The following is a 21,109-nucleotide window of genomic DNA, read 5'->3' on the forward strand; positions in this document are numbered from 1 at the left end:
ACTTAACTCAACTAATCCAAGAGAGTGGAAGTTTCCTTGTTCCTGTCACAAATGAGTCCTGCACAGTTAGAGGGAAGAGACTGTAAAGGAACTGAGAAGAGAATTCTGTGGTATTGCATTTTGTTTTGTGACATTTATCACCAGTTTAACAGTAAAGACTTTTATTTTGGACACTAACAAAGTGACTCTAGAGTATCTCTTTTTACACTCACTACACCTACATCAAGGACAAACATCTTCCTCAGGGGAAGCAAAGTAAATGTGTAAAGCTACCACCTTTATTACATCGGGCCCTGGAAGTTATCTACACGCCCCCCCCCCCCTCCGCCCTCCCCCCTCAAAGGATCCAGCCTTGGGAGAGGGAGCCTATGTGAAACAACTAGCCAGGGAGAGGTTCCAGCCCCAAAGGGCAACAAATAAGTATGTGTACCCACCCATCCAGGAGAGGCACACTGGGGTGGGGTTACACATTTGATATATGTCAAGCTAGTACCTAACTGCCCAGGTTCTTCCCATTACCTACTTACGAAATGAGGTGTCTTGCACCGTGGACAGTGATTCAAGGCCCTTCAAATGGCTGTATGATACTGGGGTCTCTGCTCCTCCTCTGGTCTCAAACGTTGGGGCTGAATGCTTTGCCAAAAATCTAGGCTCAGCCCTAGTCTTTTTAAAATGCTTTAATCAATGAACAGCAAAGATTGTATGTCCCTAAATTCATTGGTTGGGCATGAACAAAAACATACACCCCCTTAAATATCAGGATGCTCAATTTGTTATAGGTTATTTGGGTCAAAAGAGATCACAATTGTTCATTGCAATATTACATGTTGTTGATTTCTCTTTGCTTACCATGGGGGTGTAGTGAGGCATTTCAATATGGGGCTGTATGTGATAGGTTCCATATGAAATCTCTTATTAGAAATAGTTCTGCAGCATCTTTAGCCAATCAATATCTGGCAATTAATTCACCCATGATTTCGGTCCATGGTTATTTGCCCAGTTCCAACTTGGCTGTATGTTTGCTTTAATAACACTGTCCACTTGCAGTAAACAAATTGCCATCAAAACTAAAAATAAAAAAACTGGGTTCATTGCGAAATTGTCTCTTAGTATGGAAAGTCCCAAAAAAAGCAGTCTTTAGTTATAACAAGAGAGAGGCCTTAAAACTTTTTTTTAGAATTTTAGGGGCTTTTGGTACATAAATAGGATACCTCGGGGCTTCCCTATCTATCTCTTTCCTATCACTTACTTAACCTCCCCCCATAATGTACCATAACAGTGGTTTACAGACAACTAATTCCAGGCAGAAGAAATGGACAAAAATCTGATCAAAGACATCCAAAACATAGAAATAAAGGCAGAGATGCTGTTGGAAGTTTTCAACCTACAAGATGTGGGAGTATTCTGTCTATGGAATTGCTTAACAGTTGAGAGAGCCTGGACACCTTCCAAGGGGATATCAGCAGACAAATAGTAATGGAACCCACAAAAGAAAGGAGCAATATCGATACTTATACATGTAAATGTAGAAAACATTTCTAATGTACATAAGTACATACGATTTGGTCAGTATCCTGTTTCCCAACAATAGCCAAGCCAAGTCACAAGTACCTGGCAGGATACCAAGGGGTAGATAGATGCTGCTTATCCCAGGGATAAGAAGTGGATTTCTGCAACTTCACTATAATAATGATATATGGACTTTTCCTCCAGAAACTTGTCCTAACCATTTTTAAATACAGCTACACTAATAACTTTCACCATATCATCTGGCAATGAATTCCAGAGCTTAATTATGCATTGAGTAAAAAAATATTTTCTCTTAGACTTAAATGTATCACCTAGTAACTTCATTGCACTAGTCTTTGCACTTCTTGAAAGAGTAAACAACGGATCAACAATCACTTGTTCCACTGCAACCACGATTCCACAGACATCCTTCACATCTCCCCTCAGCCGCCTCCCCTCCAGACTGAAGAATTCCAACCTCCCTATCCCTGCCTCATAGGGGAATCACTCTATCCCCCCATCACCCTGTTTGCCCTCCATACCCTTTCCAGTTCTGCCATATCTCTCCCATGACACAGTAATCAGAACCACACATAACATTTAAGATAAGATTGCACCATGGAGCAACACAGAGAAACTATGACACTCTCTTTTTCATTCTTCACCCCTCTCCCAACAACTTCCAGCACTCCATTTGTCCACCTGGCTGCTACTGCACACAGAGCAAAATCCCCAATGTACCATTACTGATGATGCCTGATTCCCTCCCTGAATGTTCCCAATGTGGAACCCGACACTTTGCATCCACAATTTGGGTTACTCCTCTCCAAAAGCATCACCCCACACCTGTCCACATCAAACCCCATCTTCCATTTGCATGTCCAGCCCCCAGCCCTACAAGGTCCTCCTACAACTTTGAACAATCCTCTCACAATTCAACAACCCTGAACAATAGCGATAACCTAAACCACCCCACCTGCCACCCCCACCTCCGGGTCATCCATAAATATATCAAAAAGCAGAAGTCCTAGAATGGATCTCTAGGGCACTCCACCCCTCACCCCTCTTCACCGGGAAAATCTACCACCCAAACCCACTCTCTGCCTTCCACCCCCAAACCAGCCCCCAATCCACAGCAGGACACCAACCCCCATCCCATGACTTCCCAATCTGCCAAGAAATCGCTCATGAGGGACCCTGCCAAATGCTCTTGTTAGGATTTGTAAGTATGTGGACCCTTTGACTGAGGCGAGAGGTGGAACCGTCCAGGGGAGGAGCCCCACTGAGCCTCACCGTTGGAAGGCAGAGCCTCGGATGCGGGATGGGATACAGCAGCGGATAGGATGAGAGAGAGAGCGACCCCTGGAGGTGGGCCACAGAGCGACAGCACAATGCTGATGTCAGGCTCAGCTCAGGAACTGGAGTAGGTAATAGATGCAGCACTACCCAAGGAGCGGGGGTGTCGGTATAAGTACAGTCACTCAGATACACTGGGTCCATAGAGATGGGAAGCAGAGAGTTCCTTGATGGGAAGTCACAGTAGTGGTCCGCAGAGTGTGGTACACCTGTGAGGGTCTCTCTTCAGATGTCACGGCAATGGTCCACAGAGCGGGGTACACCGGAAAGGTTCCCACGTAGATAGTGTTACAGGAATCCGCAGTGTAGTACTCACAGCGATTGAAGGCAATGGCTGGTCCGGAGAAACCTCGGGAATGAGGCAGGCTGGAATCCGTGTGAAGGCCCTCCGAGGAGCGGATAGCCAAGAGACGAGAAAGAGCCCCCGAGGAGCGGGTTCCCGATAGTCTCCAACACAGGAACAAGAACTGGAACAGCATTGAATAGAGAGATAATTGCAGCAAGTGAACTCGTTGGCAAGTCGCTGTCTGTCTGGACTGGTGAGCTTAAGTATCCAGATTGAGTGATGTCATCTGGTGTGCACGCCCCCAAAGTTCCAGCCAAGAGGTGGTTAAAGCTGGTCGGGGAGCATGCGCAAGCACCTAGGGAACCCAGCAGGTAAGATGGCAGTCAGCGGCATCCATGCCACTCGAGAACGGAAGGTGGAGGGCCGGTGGTAGCTGGCAGAGGCTGCGAGTTCCCCCAATTGAGATAAGGCAGCAAACAAAGAGGTGAGCAACAACGGTCGCAACCGTCTGCGGCCGTGGAGCGAAACGGCTCTGTGGAAATCCAGACACACTACAACACCTGGCCCACCCTGATCCACATGCCCATCCATGCCCATCCCCCCAAAAGTGCAGCAGATTGGTAAGGCAAAACCTTAGTTGACCAAATCCACATTAGCCCCATTCCACCAAATCATGCCCATCAACATGCTCAACAGACCTGCTTTCCATGATAGACTCTATCACCCTACATGGCCCATTTCCGCAACTCAAAGGAACTGTTGTCCGACCAACTGCACTATTTTATAAATTGTTTAATTTCTTATACACTATGTAAATTTGTACATAATTCTTATCCTGTTAGCACCCTCTCCTCCTTTTGCCCTTCTCTCCAGTTAGAATTTGTTTAACCTATCTTTTCTCTAACAGCTTAGTTCCACATTCCCTGTTATAATGTAACTTTTGTTTTTTGTTCGCTCTGTTTAACTGGTTCCCCCTAGTTTAATGTAAACCGGTACGATAAGACCTGGTCTTGAGCATCGGTATATTAAAAGGATTTAAATAAAATAAATAAATGGCACAGACATCAAACTCACCGGTCTGCAGTCTTCCGGACCACTGCCCCAAAACCCCCCCCCCCCCAAAAAAAAAAGCAGGTTCTACATCGACAACTCTCCAGTCCTCAGGCACCACAGATGACTCTGACTGTCTACAAAGTACCAATAGCAGGTCTGTAATCTCTCCCCCTCAGTTTCCCCAGCCCTCGTTCCCTGCATGTTGAGCCCTTGGGTGCCAGGGCTGGCAGGATTTAGGCAGGGGCTCCTGGTAAAGAAGAATCCCACAGTGCGAGGAGAAGGAATGGTCGGACAGACCAGAGTCAAGACAGGCAGCAGACAAGCAGAAGTCAAGAGGCGTTTCGAGGTAAGGACAGGCAGGAGAAAAACTGAGGTCGAGAGCCAGAAGACAATCCAAGACCGGAATCAGGACACAGGGACCAGGGCACGGAGACAGGAGCATGGGATCAGGAACTCAGGATCAGGAACTCAGGAACAATGCAGCAACCAGCAACTCACAAGGAGTAGGACCCATTACAGAGGCAATCCCAGACTGTCAGGGTTAAATAGGGACACGGCCCTGATGTCATCTCCTTGGGCCGGGGGCACTTCCTTGCCGCTGGCCCTATAAAAGGCAGGGGAGCGCGTACACGTGTGCCTAGGGGGCCTGCTGAGACGCATGCACCGGATGGCATCCATGCCAGCACCCAGAGTGGGGAAAGCCTGCGGAGAACAGCGACAGGGATTCCCCGTCACAACGAGGGAGCCGGTGGAGGACCCTGCCATGCTGGTAAGCAAGGTTGGCCACATGGCTGTGTGGCCAGCCCATGCAACAGTACCCCCCCTTTTAAGCCCCCTCCCTGAGGGCTTGGGCTTCTGGGGATGAGTGGAGTGAAACTGTCACAAGAAATCTTTGTACAATATATTGGACGCAGGCTCCCATGTGATCTCCTCAGACCCAAAACCTTGCCAAGAGATGAGATACTCCCACCAGCGATGTCGGCGATGGATGTCCAGGACCTCTCTGACTTGAAAAACTTGATCTTATTTTGCTGAAATCTTTGAGGGCTCAGGCAACTTGCAGGATGGCCATGAGAGTATGAGGGGTTTAAACAGGGCGACGTGGAAGATGTCGTGGATCTTGAGAGAGGGTGGCAGCCGTAGTTGGTAGGATACTGGTCCGACCTGCCGGGAGACAGGGAAGGGGCTGATATAGCATGGTGCAAACATCATGGAGGGAACTCTGAGGTGAATATGGCGCGTGCTCAGCCAGACCCTCTCCCCTGGATTAAATCAGGGGTCTGGTCATCTGTAATGGTCTGCTATTCTCTTGGCCTGTAGGCTGGCTTCTCGGATCAGTTCTTCGGTCTCCCACAAAAAGTTATATAATATGGTAGCTGTTAATTGGGCTGCCAGGGAGGGAACTGTGAGTGGTAAAGGAAGGGGGGGGGGGGGCACAGGTTGCCTCCCATACACCACACCTGGAAGGGAGAGTAGCCCATGGTGGAGCTGGTGTGGGGATTGTGTGAAAATTCTGCCCATGGAAGCAGCTCTGCCCAATTATCTTGGTAGGCATTGACAAATGTCCTTGAGAAGGTCTTGAGGGTGCAATTAAGTCTCTCCACCTGCCCACTGGCCTGGGGGTGGTATGTGCTGGTGAATTCGAAGTGAATATTAAATATTTGACAAAGGGATCACCAGTACCTTACTGTGACTTGCACACCCTGGTCCGAGGCAATGTGATGAGGGAGACCGTGTAAATGGAAGACATGTGAAGTGAAGAGGCGTGCCAGTTCTGGTGCGCAGGGAAGCCCCAAGAGTGCTACAAAATGGGCCATCTTCGAAAAATGGTCCATGACAACCCAGATGACACTGCAGCCACGAGAAGTTGGGAGATCAACTATAAAATCGGTCGAGAGATGGGTCCATGGTTGCTTGGGGGCAGACAGTGGTTGCAAGAGGCCCCAAGGTCGTTCTATGGGCGACTTGTGTTGGGCACAGGTAGGGCAGGATTCTATGTAGGCCTTGACATCACATGCCACAGATGGTTACCAGTAGTAGCGCTTGAGTAGATCCAAGGTGCGGCGCTAACCAGTGTTCTGCCACATTGGAGTCATGGGCTCACTCCAGGACCTTCTGTCTGTGTCTTGTGGGAACTAGCGTCTTCCTGTGGGGTACTGGCAGGGAGGTGGCCAAGAGGATTTTAGCTGGGTCTATGATGTACGCTGATAAATCTGGTGTCTCGTTGGCTTCAAAAGAGCGGGAGAGAGCATCTGCCCGAGCATTCTTTTCGGCTGGGCGATAGCGAAGCTCGAAATGAAAGTGAGTGAAAAAGAGTGACCAATGGGCCTGGCAGAGGTTGAGGCATTGTACCTGGGGGAGGTACTCCAGGTTCTTATGATCTGTGAAGATAGTGATCCGATGAAGTGCCCCCTCCAACCAGTGTCACCATTCTTCCAAAGCCAATTTAATAGCGAGGAGTTCCTTGTCCCCTATGCCATAGTTGCGCTCAGCAGGCGTGAATTTGTGCGAGAAGAAGGAACAAGGCTGTAGGGTCCCAGAATCAGTCACTTGGCTCAGAACTGCCTCCACTCCAAAGGAGGAAGCGCCAACCTCTAAGATGAAGGGGCATTCTGGATCGGGGTGCCGAAGGCAAGGTTCTTGTAAAAAGTCTTGGTGAAGGCTGAGACTGCTTTGGGCAGCCAAGTCCTGTTGTTGTAATCCTTCTGGGCTACCAGCTGGGAGGATTGTGGAATGAAGTGGTGATTAAAAATCCACAAACCCCAAGAACCTCTGGAGTTCCCGGAGAGTAGAATGTTGGGCCCATTCCTGGATGCAGCATACCTTTACGAGGTCCATGCGGAAGCCTTGGCTAGATGCGTTGTAGCCCAGAAAGGGTAATCTTTTTTGTTCGAATTAACATTTTTCAAGCTTAGCATAGAGCTGGTGAGCTCGGAGGCATTGCAGTACTGCCCACACTTGCTGACGATGGCTCTGTATGTCCTCGGAGGTAGACAACCACTGAGATGTATAGGAGGTCTCGGAAGATCTCTTTCATCATGTGCTGGAACACCGCAGGAGCATTACACAGGCCGAACGGCATCATGAGGTACTTGTAATGGCCATCCTGAGTGTTGAAGGCCGTCTTCCATTCGTCTCCCGGCCGGATACGGACGAGGTTGTATGCTCCACGCAGGTCCAGCTTTGAGAAGATTTTGGCATCCTTGAGACAGTCTAGAAGTTCCAAGATGAGCGGAAAGGGGTAGCTATCTTTTGGATAATAGAAAGACTAGGGGGCACTCCATGAAGTTAGCATGTGGCACATTTAAAACTAATCGGAGAAAATTCTTTTTTACTCAACGCACAATTAAACTCTGGAATTTGTTGCCAAAGGATGTGGTTAGTGCAGTTAGTATAGCTGTGTTTAAAAAAGGATTGGATAAGTTCTTGGAGGAGAAGTCCATTACCTGCTATTAATTAAGTTGACTTAGAAAATAGCCACTGCTATTTCTAGCAATGGTAACATGGAATAGAATTAGTTTTTGGGTACTTGCCAGGTTCTTATGGCCTGGATTGGCCACTGTTGGAAATAGGATGCTGGGCTTGATGGACCCTTGGTCTGACCCAGTATGGCATGTTCTTAGGTCCTTATGTTTGTGATAGCATTGAGACCACGGTAGTCTACACAAGGGCCCAAAGTGCCATCCTTTTTGGCGATGAAGAAGAACACCGCTCCTGCCGGGGATGTGGAAGATCGAATGAAGCCCTTGTCAAGGTTCTCCTGGATGTATTGAGAAGATGTCCATGAAATCTTGGTACTGTGGAGGAAAGCCCACAGGGGTAGCGGCCAAAGAGATAGCGTTCGGAGGCCAAACCTGCTGTAAAAAGGTCTCAAAACAATGAGGACACCAGCTGATGAGCTGGAGGGTTCCCCAGTCAAACTGGGAACAGTGCTGCTGGAGCCAAGGTAACCCCAAGACTATGGGGTGTACCGCCTTTTTGAGGATATAGAAAGAAATTTGTTCTTCGTGCAGGAATCCTGTGCACAGGCGCAAGGCATTGGTCGTCAACACCTTCTTAGATGAAAGAAATGTACAAAGGATGGTCATGGGCATTAACGAACAACTGTAGTTCCCTTACCAGGGCTCGAGTAACGGAGTTCCCCCCAGCCCCCGAGTCCACCAGGGCAAGTGAGGGGAATTTCTGTCTGTCCTTCAGGATGGTTACTGGAAGTGTCAGTTGGGGGAGATGTGTAGGTACAGCCTAGAAGTGTGTCCCCACCGGCTACTAGGCTGGGCCATTTCCTGGCTTTTGAGGACAGGCATTCATCAAGTGCCCTCTGCTGGTGCAAAAGAACCAGAGACCTAAGTGGCGCTGGCGGAGCTTCTACTCGGCAGAAATGTGGGTTCAGCCTAGCTGCATCGGTTCATCGGACCTTCCAGGAGAGGCCGCCTCTGGGACCGTGGGGAGGAGAGGACAGGAAAAGGCAGGCGCCAAGGGCACCTGTCTGCAGGGGTCCGCAGTTCCTGGGCACGTTGTTAGTGGCGTTGGTCAAATTTGTCCTGCAAGATCAATCAGGGCGTCCAGAGATTCCGGTAAATCCCTCGCCATCAGTTCATCTTTGATGCATGATGACAGGCCCTCGAGGAAGATTGCCCGCAGACTGTCCACCCATCAATTCAATTCCGAAGCTCGGGTGTGGAGCTCAATAGTGTAGTCAATGGCCGGGCACCCTGGTGCAGGTGGAGCAAATCAGAGCTCAAGGTGGCCGAATGCCCAGGATCCTCGAACGCCTGCCTAAAAGCCTGTAGGAACTGTTGGATATCCTGAAGCATTGGGTCCGCTCGTTCCCACAGAGGCAATGCCCAGTCCAGGGCCTTCCCATCCAAAAGAGAAATAATAAATGTGGTCTTGACTGCACCGGTGGGGAACTGAGTCGGCTGCAGGGAGAAGTGCATCAGGCACTGATTTAGGAATCCCCAACAGAGTTTTGGGTCCCCTGCATACCTTGGTGGAACCGGTAATCGCAGAGGAGTGGAGGCTGCCAGTGGGATGGGTGGTGCAGGGTCAGGTTGGGCTGCTGCAGTCGTCAGGGTGTCAAGATGTGCACTGAAGCAATCCATGGTGGCTACTACCATCTCAAGGCACTGCTGCTCCTGTTGGAACTTCTGTGCCAAGACGGGAATGGCCTGGAGTCCAGAGAGATTGGATGGGTCCATAACCTCTGGAAACTGTTAGTTGTTGCCAGCCGAGGTGTGGAACCTTAGCTGAGGCGAGGTTATCACTACCTGGAGGGGATGCCTCAGCAGTTTCCCATCGTCGGCAGGTGGAACTTGTTGTTGCAGGAACCCTAATGGGACCTTTACCTATATCAGCCCTTTTTTCCCGCAGGTTGAGTCCTTGGGTGCCGGGGCCAGCAGGACTTAGGCAGGGGTTCCTGGTGAAGAAGAATCCCATGACGCGAGAAGAAGGAATGGTCGAACAACCCAGAGTCAGGATGGGCAGCAGACGAGCAGAAGTCAAGAGGTGTTCCGAGGTCAGGACAGGCAGCAGACAAGCGAAATCCAGGAGACAAACTGAGGTCAGGAACCAGAAGACAATCCAAGATGGGAATCAGGACGCAAGGACCAGGGCAAGGAGACAGGAACACGGGATCAGGAACTCAGGAATAATGCAGCAACCAGTAGCTCATAAGGAGTAGGACCCATTGCAGAGGCAATCTCAGACTGCCAGGGCTCAGGTTAAATAGGGACTTGGCCCTGATGTCATCTCCCGGCTGTGGGCATTTCCTCGCTGCTGGCCCTTTAAAAGGTGGGGGAGCGCGCGCAGGTGTGTGCCTAGGGGACCGGCCGAGACGCACACGCCGGACAGCATCTAAGCAGGTGCCCAGAGTGGGGAAGGCCCGCGGAGAACAGTGATGGGGATTCCCCATCACAGCAAGGGAGCCGACGGAGGACCCTGCTGCACCAGTAAGTGAGGTCAGCCGCCCAGCCATGCAGCCAGCCCATGCAACAAGTATTTTACTGTAGCGGGAGATACACAGTTGATAAAATATATATTTCTGCTTCAAAAGTACACCCATATGTTTCAATACATTCAAATATTTCCAATACAACAAAACACATTTTCTCTACCCCTTTTATAAACATACGCGTGAACATTTTATGCACAAAATAATTGTGACACCACGCAAATAAATACCCAGAATTAAATGCAGAGGCAGGAATTTTATAAAGTATGCACATGCTCTATAGTATTTAGAAAATATTTGTGCGAGTACTTGGAATCACTAGTTTGCTGAGACCTCCAACCTAAAAACTGCAGGTGTAAAAGTGTACGAAAAAATGTAATAATGTTTATGCATATATTTCTTACCAAACAGCAAATACCGTGTGTACTTCAAAACCATGCCACGGAAAGTCCCTAGACCATCCCTTTTCCCCCCCTGGCAAAATATATGCATAGAAATGAAAGTGCGCAGGGTTCTTGATGATAATAAAATAACTTATATGCATGTGCATGATATTTATACATGTCTAATGTTGTTTTTGCATGTGAATTCCCTTTTGAAAATTCACTCTAATATGCACAGGTACCTTGCTTTTGAAAATCAAATGGATTTGTGAAGGCTGGAAAGCAAGTGCAGAGATTGCCAGCTAAAGTGCCCCAAGTTTACCCCAAGATATTAATTACAACTTATAGGGCCTTTTGCAAAAATGACTTTTCCCTCATTGTGTACCTACGGAAGACATTTTTTATTGAATCAGGCCCTAGTATTCAGTTCTGACAAACATGAAGTAATCTTCAGCTTCCCAGTACCCAACAGTCTCTCTTTCTCTCTCTATTTCCAGCCTCTTTTTCTTTCCTCTCCGCTGCTCCCAGAGCAGTTTTAATTATCAATTTTTACCTGCTGGCTGTAGCAAGGAGAGGCTCCAGTCCCCTCCACTTTCCTGGATCCCCTCCCCTAGGGACTCAACAGGTATTCTACTTGGCTTCTGCTGACTCATCCTTTCCACAGCTTTTCTCCCTAAGGGCATAAGTGCAGTTGGTTTCTATCAACATCTTCAGAGCGACAACATTATATTTCTAATATTATTTAACATTAGGCATTTAACTTTTTATTAAAGTTCCTTTTATTGTATCGATACTTTTGGAAGGGCTGAACTTCTGAATTTGTGCTAATCTGGTATGAAATGGTTTGATTCTCAGCATGCTGTATATTCATGCTGGGTGTTTTTTTTATCCTGTTGTTTTCTGTTTGTATGAGCATCATGAAGTGAACAAACTGAAACTTTTCCCTTTACAAATACATTCAGACTTACTGGCAAATTTTTAAGTGCACCCTTCACAGAGTATTTTTCCAAGCTTTTATTATCTTATATATCACCTCCCACCAACAATATATGTAAGCAACTGTACATTTATTTAATTAATGTATTTATTTATAGATTTTTATATACTGTCATTCGGATGTACCATTGCAACGGTTTACATAATTAATAGAAATACAATAAAGTAACTGTTTCGCTTCCCGGCCGCGTATGCTCCGCGGCGGGGCCTGCTCACCTCGCTACACCTTCCACCAGCTCTGGGCACGTCCCCTCCATGGCCACTTCCAGCTCGCGGAGTCTCCAGTCCCCCTGCACTCCCGCTCCGGACCAGGTCTCACGGCGGGGCTCGGCATACTCCGTGGCGTCAGCCCCGCCCCTAGGCGCATGGGCACGGATCGCCCGGCCTCTTAAAGGGCCAGGGGCAGAACCCAGCTCTGCAGCGCACCCTGATTGATCGCTGCTTAAAGGGAAGTGGTCTGACACCACTTCCTCGCCTTGGCAATCGGGTCAATCACGTTGTGATAGCTAGTTTGCCTTCCTGATCCAGTGTCTTGTTCCAGTCTCCTGTTCCAGTGTCTTGTTCCAGTCTTCTGTTCCAGCGTCCTCCTGTTCCTTCGTCTCCCCAGGTAGTACCATTCGGACTGTCTTCTCGGTACTGACCTTTGCCTGTTACTTTGATTACATTTGATCGCTGCCTAGATTTGACCTTTACCTGTTTCCTTGACCACGTCTGAATGCTGCCCGGAACTGACCTCTGCTTTGTCCATTGACCACGTCTGCACGATGCCTAGAACTGATCTCTGCCTGATCACTGACCATGTCTGACCACCTCCTGGAACCTGACCTTTGCCTGGCTGACCATCCTCAGACTTACCACTGGTATTGACCCCTGCTTTAGCTGACCACGCTATCCTTGACTCTGGCCTTGATCCTCGCTCTTCATTCAGAGACTCTGTTCTGGCCTTCTCTGGCTCCTGGACTACTGACCTGAACATCGACGGTGCACTCTTGTTCATGGTGGGCACACCCCTGAACTTTATCTCTCGGAGATCCTGCAAGGCCCACCTAAGACCAGGAGGCCCGGGTAACCAAGGGCTCAACCTAAGAGAACCCCGGGTTGCTATTGGTGAAGCTCCAGCTAGCCTCTGTCTCCTCCTATGTTCCTGGTGGCAGGCGCTCTCTGGGTCTGACTAGGGAGCCTACCAATTCTGCACTAGGCCAAGGGTCCACCTCCCGGTGCAACAGTAACAATAATAAAAATATAAAATAGAATTCAATCAGACAGATTAAAATTAAACATGAGACAGAGTGGTCTGGTCATGAAATTATACACATCCTGGGGGAGAAGGGCTGTATATTTTCATTGCTTACTCTTCCAATGTGTGACCCCAGAGGAAGGAGACTATGTCAAAATGAACATCCAATATCAGCTTCTGTGTCATACAGTCAGTGTATTACTGTAACAACAATTGTCTATATAAGCTGAATTCCTTGACTTGTTTGATTATACTTCCTTCTTGTTACATTTGGATTACTAACATCTCCCCCTCAACTGTTTAGTCTGGATTACAATATCTTATTTTTTTAAACATAATGTCATAGGGAAGAGAAATGTGTGTTTTCTATCACCACTCACCCAGGCATGACCTGCCCCAGGCCAACTGTACCCAAAACTATTTTCTCACTGATAATACATTATACCTACAGATAAAAACTCTCCTCAGGATTTTCTCCTAAATGCATATATTTTGATGCTTGCCTCTTGAATGATTTTACAATGAATTATCTAGGCAGTCTTACAAACTACTATGAAAATATTTGTCCTCAGAACACAAATCATGCCAACACCCAGGTCCCCCATTCAAATTAAAACTGCAACTTTTCCAGCACAGAAAAAGTTCTTCCTTTTCAAGTTTATATGTAACTTGTATAGATGAGAAGAAAAAGATCAAAGTTTAAAAAAAATTATATTTTAAATTATTTTCTAATATGGAAAAGTGTATGTTTTCCTTATTGTTCCTGTAATGCAATCTGCTCTTTTTTTCATAAGACAGAGAATTTTTGTAAGAAGGAAAAAAACCTAATAACAGGACACCTGAAATAAATCTGCATGTTTGTTTGAACTTTTATCTTTCTTATGAATGTGCTGCTTTTTCCTTAACCTGTGCACCTGTATGCACTATATTTGTAATTAGTATGTAGAAGAGAGACTGATAGACAGGGAGAGAGCGCGAGAACATGGGAGTGTATGACATCTGATAAACAGACGTGGGGGTGGGACTGAAGGATAGTCTGAAGGTGTTTTTGTAACTAGCACTCACTACAGAGTAAAGAGAGCTGCAAAATAAACTTTGCTTCACTAGCAAAATATAGAATAATAATACAACCAGAAAAGCCACCTATATGTGCTGGGGTTTTTATTTTTCTAAAATTACCATCACTTTTATTTCATTTCCTTTCTAGAAAAAAAGATAAGATGCATTTTGTTCTCTTTTTAAGAATGTTACGGGAGATCAACATTAAAAATGCATGCAGCTGTGGACAGCTCAAAGTTGACAGATTGAGTCTTTCAACATGTTAAAAGAAGATGAATAATCAGCTGTAAAGAAAGTGAGGTAAGGTATTTTGAGTTTGGATTTATTATTTTAGTAAGGAACATGAGATGCAAAGAGAAACATTTATATACTGTAGTGCTCGTTTCACAGCTGTGTTCTGTTGCTCAGAGATCCAGTCCCTGATGAATATTTTGTGATAAGTAACGTTAGATGTGATTCTGGCATGCCACCGACTAAATGTATTGTGCCTTGCACTAAAGAGAATCTCTGCAGTGCTTTCTCTCTGCCATATTCATTCATTCATTAGGCACCAAAACATTTAACCTTTTGTTTTATCTGCTAATGGAATGAGCATCTGGAGTTTTGCAGAAGGACATTCATGGTCTGTGGATTTGTTTTCTTCAATTGTGGAGGAAAATAACTTTGCAAAATGTAGTTTGGTTTTATTGTAAGAAAATAGAAGGCAATTTTCAAAAGGGTAAGATAACTGGCTAATTTTAGCAGATTATCTTTACTTGAATATTCAGCTGAGTATTTGGCTACATCTAGTTGGTCAAAATTTGGCTGGCAAGATTTAGTGTGGTGGGATCCAGCAAAATGTAGCTGGTTAGTGCTGAAAATCTTGCAATAACCAGCTAAGTGCTCTTTAAAAAAAACCAAAGAAAAACAAAATAACCCAGGGGATTGTTAAAATTATTTTTAAAAAATTGATTAATGCACCCCATTCCCTATCTCCCACCCTCCTAAAGTGAAAACAATTACCCCACAATTTTCACCCCTCCCCATGATTTTCATTTTAAAATAAAAATAAAATTGCCCCACATACCTATAGAAACATAGAAATGACGGCATAAAAAGACCAATCATCCCATCTAGTCTGCCCAGCAAGCTCCCACATTTATTTCCCCATACAAGTGGGCCCTTGATTTACGAACTCAATTAGTTCCAGAGGGCTGGTTGTAACTCAAGTTGGTTGTAAGTCAAGACTTTGTTTTCCATAGGAAATAATGGAAAAACCCATAATGCGTTCCAGACCTCTGAAAAGCACCCCTTACCTAACCATTTCTACAATAAAAAATGGTTGTATGAGGTCTGTAATTACCAGAAACACCTATACTTCCCTAGTGTACTCACCAAAAAGTTATAAAATGTGCTTAGCCTACCAGAAAAAATAATTACAGTTTATTTTTCATTCATTTATTTATTTATTTAAAAGTTGACATCTTGGTTTTTAGGAAGGGGGAGGGAAAGCAAACAGCATCGGGGATGAAATGGAAGGTGGTTATTGTTCAGAAGGAGAGTCCCATTCCATAAGAACATCTGGAATCTAGCTTTCTGGTGTCCTTTTTCTCCTTGGGGGAGTCTGTAGCTCACTAGGACCTCCTTCTGGCTCACTTGGTCTCAACCTTTTCGCAACTAAAAACTGGTCTAAGGTTGTCTGTTTCTGTCTTTTTTTTTAACACTGTTCTGTAGTATGACAGAACATTATCATTGAGCAAGTGAATGCAATGATTGGCTTTTCCTCTGTCTTGGTGGGTCTTCTCTTCAAATGTTTGTAGCTCTGTCCATTTTTTCAGGATTTCCTTAATTCCAGAAGAGGAAATTTGCTGAGCAACAGAGAATGGCAGTAAGCTCTTCGGCTGCCATTCTCTGTTGCTCAGCCAGAAGTTGCTGAAGTTCCTCTGTAGACAATTCCTCTGAGTGTACCTCCACCAGTTCCTCAACAACAACACTGTCTACCTGCAAGCCTATGGACTTGGCTATAGTGACAATGTCATTAACCACAGGGTCAGTTACAGGGTCTGGCTCCTCTTCTTCTATAATTTTAGGCCACACTTTCTTCCAGGCAGATCTCAATGTCCTTTGAGAGACATTGGCCCAGGATTTCTCTATTAACCCGATACATGAAAGGATGCTGTAATGTTCTTTCCAGAATTCTTTAAGGGTTAAATTCGTATCTGAAACCATTTGGAAGCACTTCTGGAACAGTTCCTTGGTGTATAGCTTCTTAAAATTAGCTATGACCTGCTGGTCCATAGGTTGCAGTAGAGGAGTTGTGTTAGGTGGGAGGAATTCTACTGTGAGCCATGGGAATTCTTCAGCCAACTCATCTTCCAAGTCTCGTGGGTGAGCAGGAGCATTGTCCATGATGAGGAGAGCCTTGAGTGGTAATCCTTTGTCCTCAAGATATTTCTGTACAGTAGGACAGAAAACCTCTCTGATCCACTCAAGATAAAGGACTCTTGTTACCCAGGCTTTTCTGTTAGATCTTCACATGACACCTAACCTATTCTTCATGACATTCTGTTTTCTGAACACTCTTGGGGTCTCAGAGTGATAAACCAAGAGAGGCTTTATCTTGAGGTCACCACTCGCATTGGCACATAGCAATAAGGTTAGCCTATCCTTCATTGGCTTGTGACCTGGCATTTTTTTCTCTTCCTGGGTAATGTATGTTCTCTTGGGCATTTTCTTCCAGAAAAGTCCAGTTTCATCACAGTTAAAAAATTGCTGACAGGAAAAGCCATTTCTCTGTGTCATTGTTTCGAAGTGGGGTATGTAATTTTCAGCAGCCTTTCTATCAGAACTGGCAGCTTCACCATGCCTAGCTATGCTATGAACCCCTGTTCTTGCTTTAAAATTGTGAAATCACCCCTTACTGGCACAAAATATTTCACCATTTTCACTTGTTGATGGCTTATACTTTATGATATCTGCATTTATAGCCCTAGCTTTTTCACAAATTAGACACTCAGATAGGCAATCACCTGCCATCTGCCTTTCATTTATCCACACTAGCAATAGGCTTTCTACCTCTTCTATCACTGTTGATCGTGACTTACAAATCTGAGTGACACCTCTAGCCACACTAACTTTCTTGTACAAATCTTTTCTTTGTAAGATTGTCGAAATGGTGGATTTTGACATGCTGTATATTTATTTATTTATTTATTTGAGTTTTTTCTATACCGGCATTCACGGAGTTCGTATCATGTCGGTTTACATAAAACAAGGGGTGATCAATAAATTATAAACGTACTTAACTATAACATGAGTATACATTTACAAAATATAACAAATTATAACAAGTGCGCAGAAAAAGCAGTTACAGTAAAACAAGGATGGTTCTAACTGGGAGTAGAAGAAGAGGATGATAGAAGTTTAACAAGAAGTTTAACAAGAAGTAGAACGTGCAGTGGTTGGTAAGTCTGTATCAGTTTATTGGGTGATAATCAGTCTTGCTGTATTTGGCGGTCGAGCATCAGTCAGGGTCCGGAAAGGCTTTCATGAACAGCCATGTCTTAAGTCTCTTTCTGAAGGTTGGAAGACATGGTTCCTGTCGTAATTCTAAGGGTATTGAGTTCCATAGTGGGGGACCTGCTGTAGAGAAGGCCCTGTCTCTCAGTGTTGTATGTTGGGTGGTATTGGCGTGTGTATGTTGGGTGGTATTGGCGTGTATATGACAGCGAGATCGGTCACTCGATTGCCACTCTCAAATTTCTGCACAATTTCCTTTTTCTTCTCGATTGTGATTGCTTTCTTTATCTTTGGGGCCATTTTGAACACTTCTTTGATAAAAGTGCTGTTCTGCAGGAGGAAAAAAAAAAAGAAACCTAACAGAAAAGACACCAACCCCAGACACTCTTTTCTTCCTACCAACCGCTTCTGAGCACATCTCTTGCCCTCCAGAAACTATTTCCCTCCCAACCGCTTCTGAGCACATCTCTTGCCCTCCAGAAACTATTTTCCCCCTCCCAACTGCTTCTGAGCACATTACTGTACCTTGCCAGCTGAGTGATATCCCCTGATGTCCCCTGATGATGTTTGCTGAAATTGTGTGCCGGGTCTGCCCACGTGCACCTGGGATGGACCGGTCCCATTAGTAGAAGCAGCAACAGTAGCCAGCCAATCCTTGTAAAGTCCCGCCCTCCAAGACCAAAAAACCACAACCAATGTGATACACAACCAATCCACGAAAAAAAACGAAAAAAAAAAACAAACGCAAGCAGCATGCACGTGGCGGTGGTCGAAACTCAAAATTTGGTCGTACCTCGAAACCGAAAATTATGGTCGTAACTCGAATTTTGTTCGTAAGTCAAACCCTGACATGTTGGTCATAATCCGAGCCATTCGTAAGTCAAGGGCCCACTGTACTTATCTGTTTCATCAACCACCAAGTTCAGGGCCCTTGTTGGTAACTGTTTGTTTCAAATTTCCTGCCATCCCCTGTCATTGATGCAGAGAGTAATGTTGGAGTTGTATCAAAATTGAGCAAAAGGCTTAATGGTTACGGGTAGTAACCGCCGCATCAAGCAAGTTACCCCGATGCTTGTTTACCCAGACTGCACATATCTATGCCTTGTTGGATGTTGTCTGAATGTAAATCCTGTTTTCCACATTTCCCCCTGCCGTTGAAGCAGAGAGCAATGCTGTATATGCATTCAAAGTGATGTATTAGGCTTAATTGTTTTAGGGTAGTAACCGCTGTAATAAGCAAGCTACCCCCATGCTTATTTGCTAACCCAGATTGTGAAGTTCAGTCCTTGTTGGTTGTTGTCTGAATGCAAAATCCTGTTTTCCACATTTCCCCCTTCTCCCCACTCTCCTGATGCTCTTTCTTATAACAAAAAAACGAGCTCCACAGTCAAACATAACCTCCCTCCTCCTATAAAAAAGATGCTGCAGGGACTTGGATCCCCCGACTTGCACCAGTCCAAATATCATAGGACTGGGGGGTCCCTTTCTCTACCTTCCTGTCCTTTTTAGTGGTCCACAGGTAGTCCAGATTTCTGCTCTCCTGGAACTCTCCATTCTCCTTTGGCTTCCTCATCTGCAATGTTCCAGCTCTCCCACTTTTTCCTGCTATACTGACAAGCAGCCCCCAGTTGCATACCCCCTAGAAGCCACCAGTGGTTAAGAGGAGGAGAACTGAGCATGCTCAGTCTAGACCCATCCCTCTTCTGTGTTAGCAAGGATCTTCAAAAGACATGGTTAGGTACAGAGGGCTCACACAAGGAAGAGATCCAGGGAGGAATGTGGTTGTCCTGAGGAGTAGGACAACAGCAACTGTCCATTCCACCCCGTAGTGCAGTCATTGCAATGGCTGCATACAGAGTATGCTACTGTCTCAAAGCTGATAGAAATGAGCTCCGCTCTTTAACCAAAACATTGGGTCTGTTGATAAAAACTTTAGAGTCTAAGTTCTCTGAACACCTACAGTGGTCTTTGGCTATAATAACACTGTGAATGACAGCAAAGAACTTTGTCCTCTGCTAATCTATTGCTTCAAAATACGTGCCTTTTATAAAGAAGTGCTCAAGTGAGTTTCCTCCGTCATCTCCTTCTTTTTAACATTCTCTCCCTCTCCTCTGTCTCCCCTGTCTTACTGGTACACAGTGAAAACTTAATTTTCATGTTAGAGGAGAGATGGGGCAAGGATTGCAGGGACCGACTAGCTAGTCATTTGCACCTAGAGGGGAACCCCCCTGCATTTGAGGTCTCCTGTTTTTTTGTCATTAGTCAAGGGGTGAGAATGGTCCTCCTCCCCCAAACACCACTGTTCAGAATGAACTCTTTGAATATCTGCAGTATTCATTCTCCAGACTAAATGAAGCAATGATAGCAATGATCCTGACAATCATGCTAATACCTTGGAACCTGTTCATTTCTACACCGGTATGAAATCTCTGTGTCTTGTAAATGTGAGGTGTGGAACAATGCATGAAGAGTCTTTTTGATGGATCACTGATTTGTTTGAGAAGATGTACTTGGTATGAATGTGAGTGTGTTTTGTGTAAGAATTCTTTTATAAAGTACACATTAGCTATATTTTGTTTTGTCAAGAAGAAAAGTGATCAAATATTTTCATCACTATGGGGCAGATTTTAAAAGGGGGGGTTACGCGCGCCGGGCCTATTTTCAAAAGGCCCAGAGATGCGCGTAAAGCCCTAGGATGCGTGTAAGTCCCGGGGCTTGCACAAAGGGGCGGGGGTATGGTTGGACGGGGCGGTCCGGGGATGGGGTGGGGGCGTGGCCAGAGGCCTCCACACGGCCGCTGTGCTGGGGAATCGCGCGCCGGCCGACTGCCGGAGCACGCAAGTTATGCCTGCTTCTGGCAGGCATTACTTGTGAGATAAAGGTATGGGGTTTTTTTTCAAGGCTGGGGTGGGGGACAGGCAGGGGAAGGGAGTGGAAAGTGGGGGAGGGAACAGGGAAAGCCAGCTGGTCTCCCCGAGAGCTTGGCGCGCGCAAGGTGCACTAGTGCGCACCCCCTTGCATGCGCCGACCCCTGATTTTATAACATGCATGCAGCTACGCATGCATGTTATAAAATCGGGCGTACATTTGTGCCCCCCCGGGTAGCGCGCACAAATGTACGCCGCGCGTGCACCTTTTAAAATCTGCCTCTAAGGATCTATTGGTAAAGTTGCAAAGTGCCATCTTCTGTCCATGGCCCTATAACATGCTCATTCTAATTAGCTTGACCTTGGTAAATATCATGCTGACATGAGTAGGTTAACACCAGGTCCTAGCAAGTAATAAATAGCATCCAGTTAGAGAACATATACTAAACAGCATGGAGTATGAGCATGCCATGCCACTTAGGGTGAGGTTATTGACCCCTCATTTGCATATGAGGTTCCTTCATTTGCATGCATGGACACTAATTTTAGCATGCTCAAGCTAATGTTTTTTTGGACTACTTTAAATTGCACAGTAAGGCATTCTTGCACAGCTTGCTATTTTTATCGTGTACATGAGTGCATTAATATGTTTGCCTAAGTTTAATGCTAAGGCCCCTAAATTTTTTGCCAGCTTATCTCCCAGCACTGGAGTTCTTTAGATCACCTTAATATAAACTGAATTTTTATCTCCCCTCTTTAGCATAACATATGGTTCATTTTTTCTTCCCCATAACCCCTGCATTTTAGTTGCTTTATTGTTATTCTTTTTTTCCCTTTTCTACCTCTTCTGTTCTTCGTTCATTTGTAGTGAAAGAAAAGGGAATTTTTCAAAAGCTATTTACTCAGGGAATAGGG

General features: G+C 45.7%; 1 protein-coding gene across 1 annotated transcript in view; it reads left to right on the top strand.

Moving 5' to 3' along the window:
* Positions 1–21,109, top strand: part of LOC115085355 (aquaporin-4-like) — a 127,784-nt gene that overhangs the window by 63,279 nt on the left and 43,396 nt on the right. Inside the window, exon 2 of the mRNA XM_029591269.1 lies at positions 14,014–14,129. The gene's annotated coding sequence lies outside the window, so the exon portion shown is untranslated. The remainder of the gene's footprint in view (positions 1–14,013; positions 14,130–21,109) is intronic.

Source organism: Rhinatrema bivittatum, chromosome 2, assembly GCF_901001135.1.
Source record: "Rhinatrema bivittatum chromosome 2, aRhiBiv1.1, whole genome shotgun sequence".
Lineage (NCBI taxonomy): Eukaryota > Metazoa > Chordata > Amphibia > Gymnophiona > Rhinatrematidae > Rhinatrema > Rhinatrema bivittatum.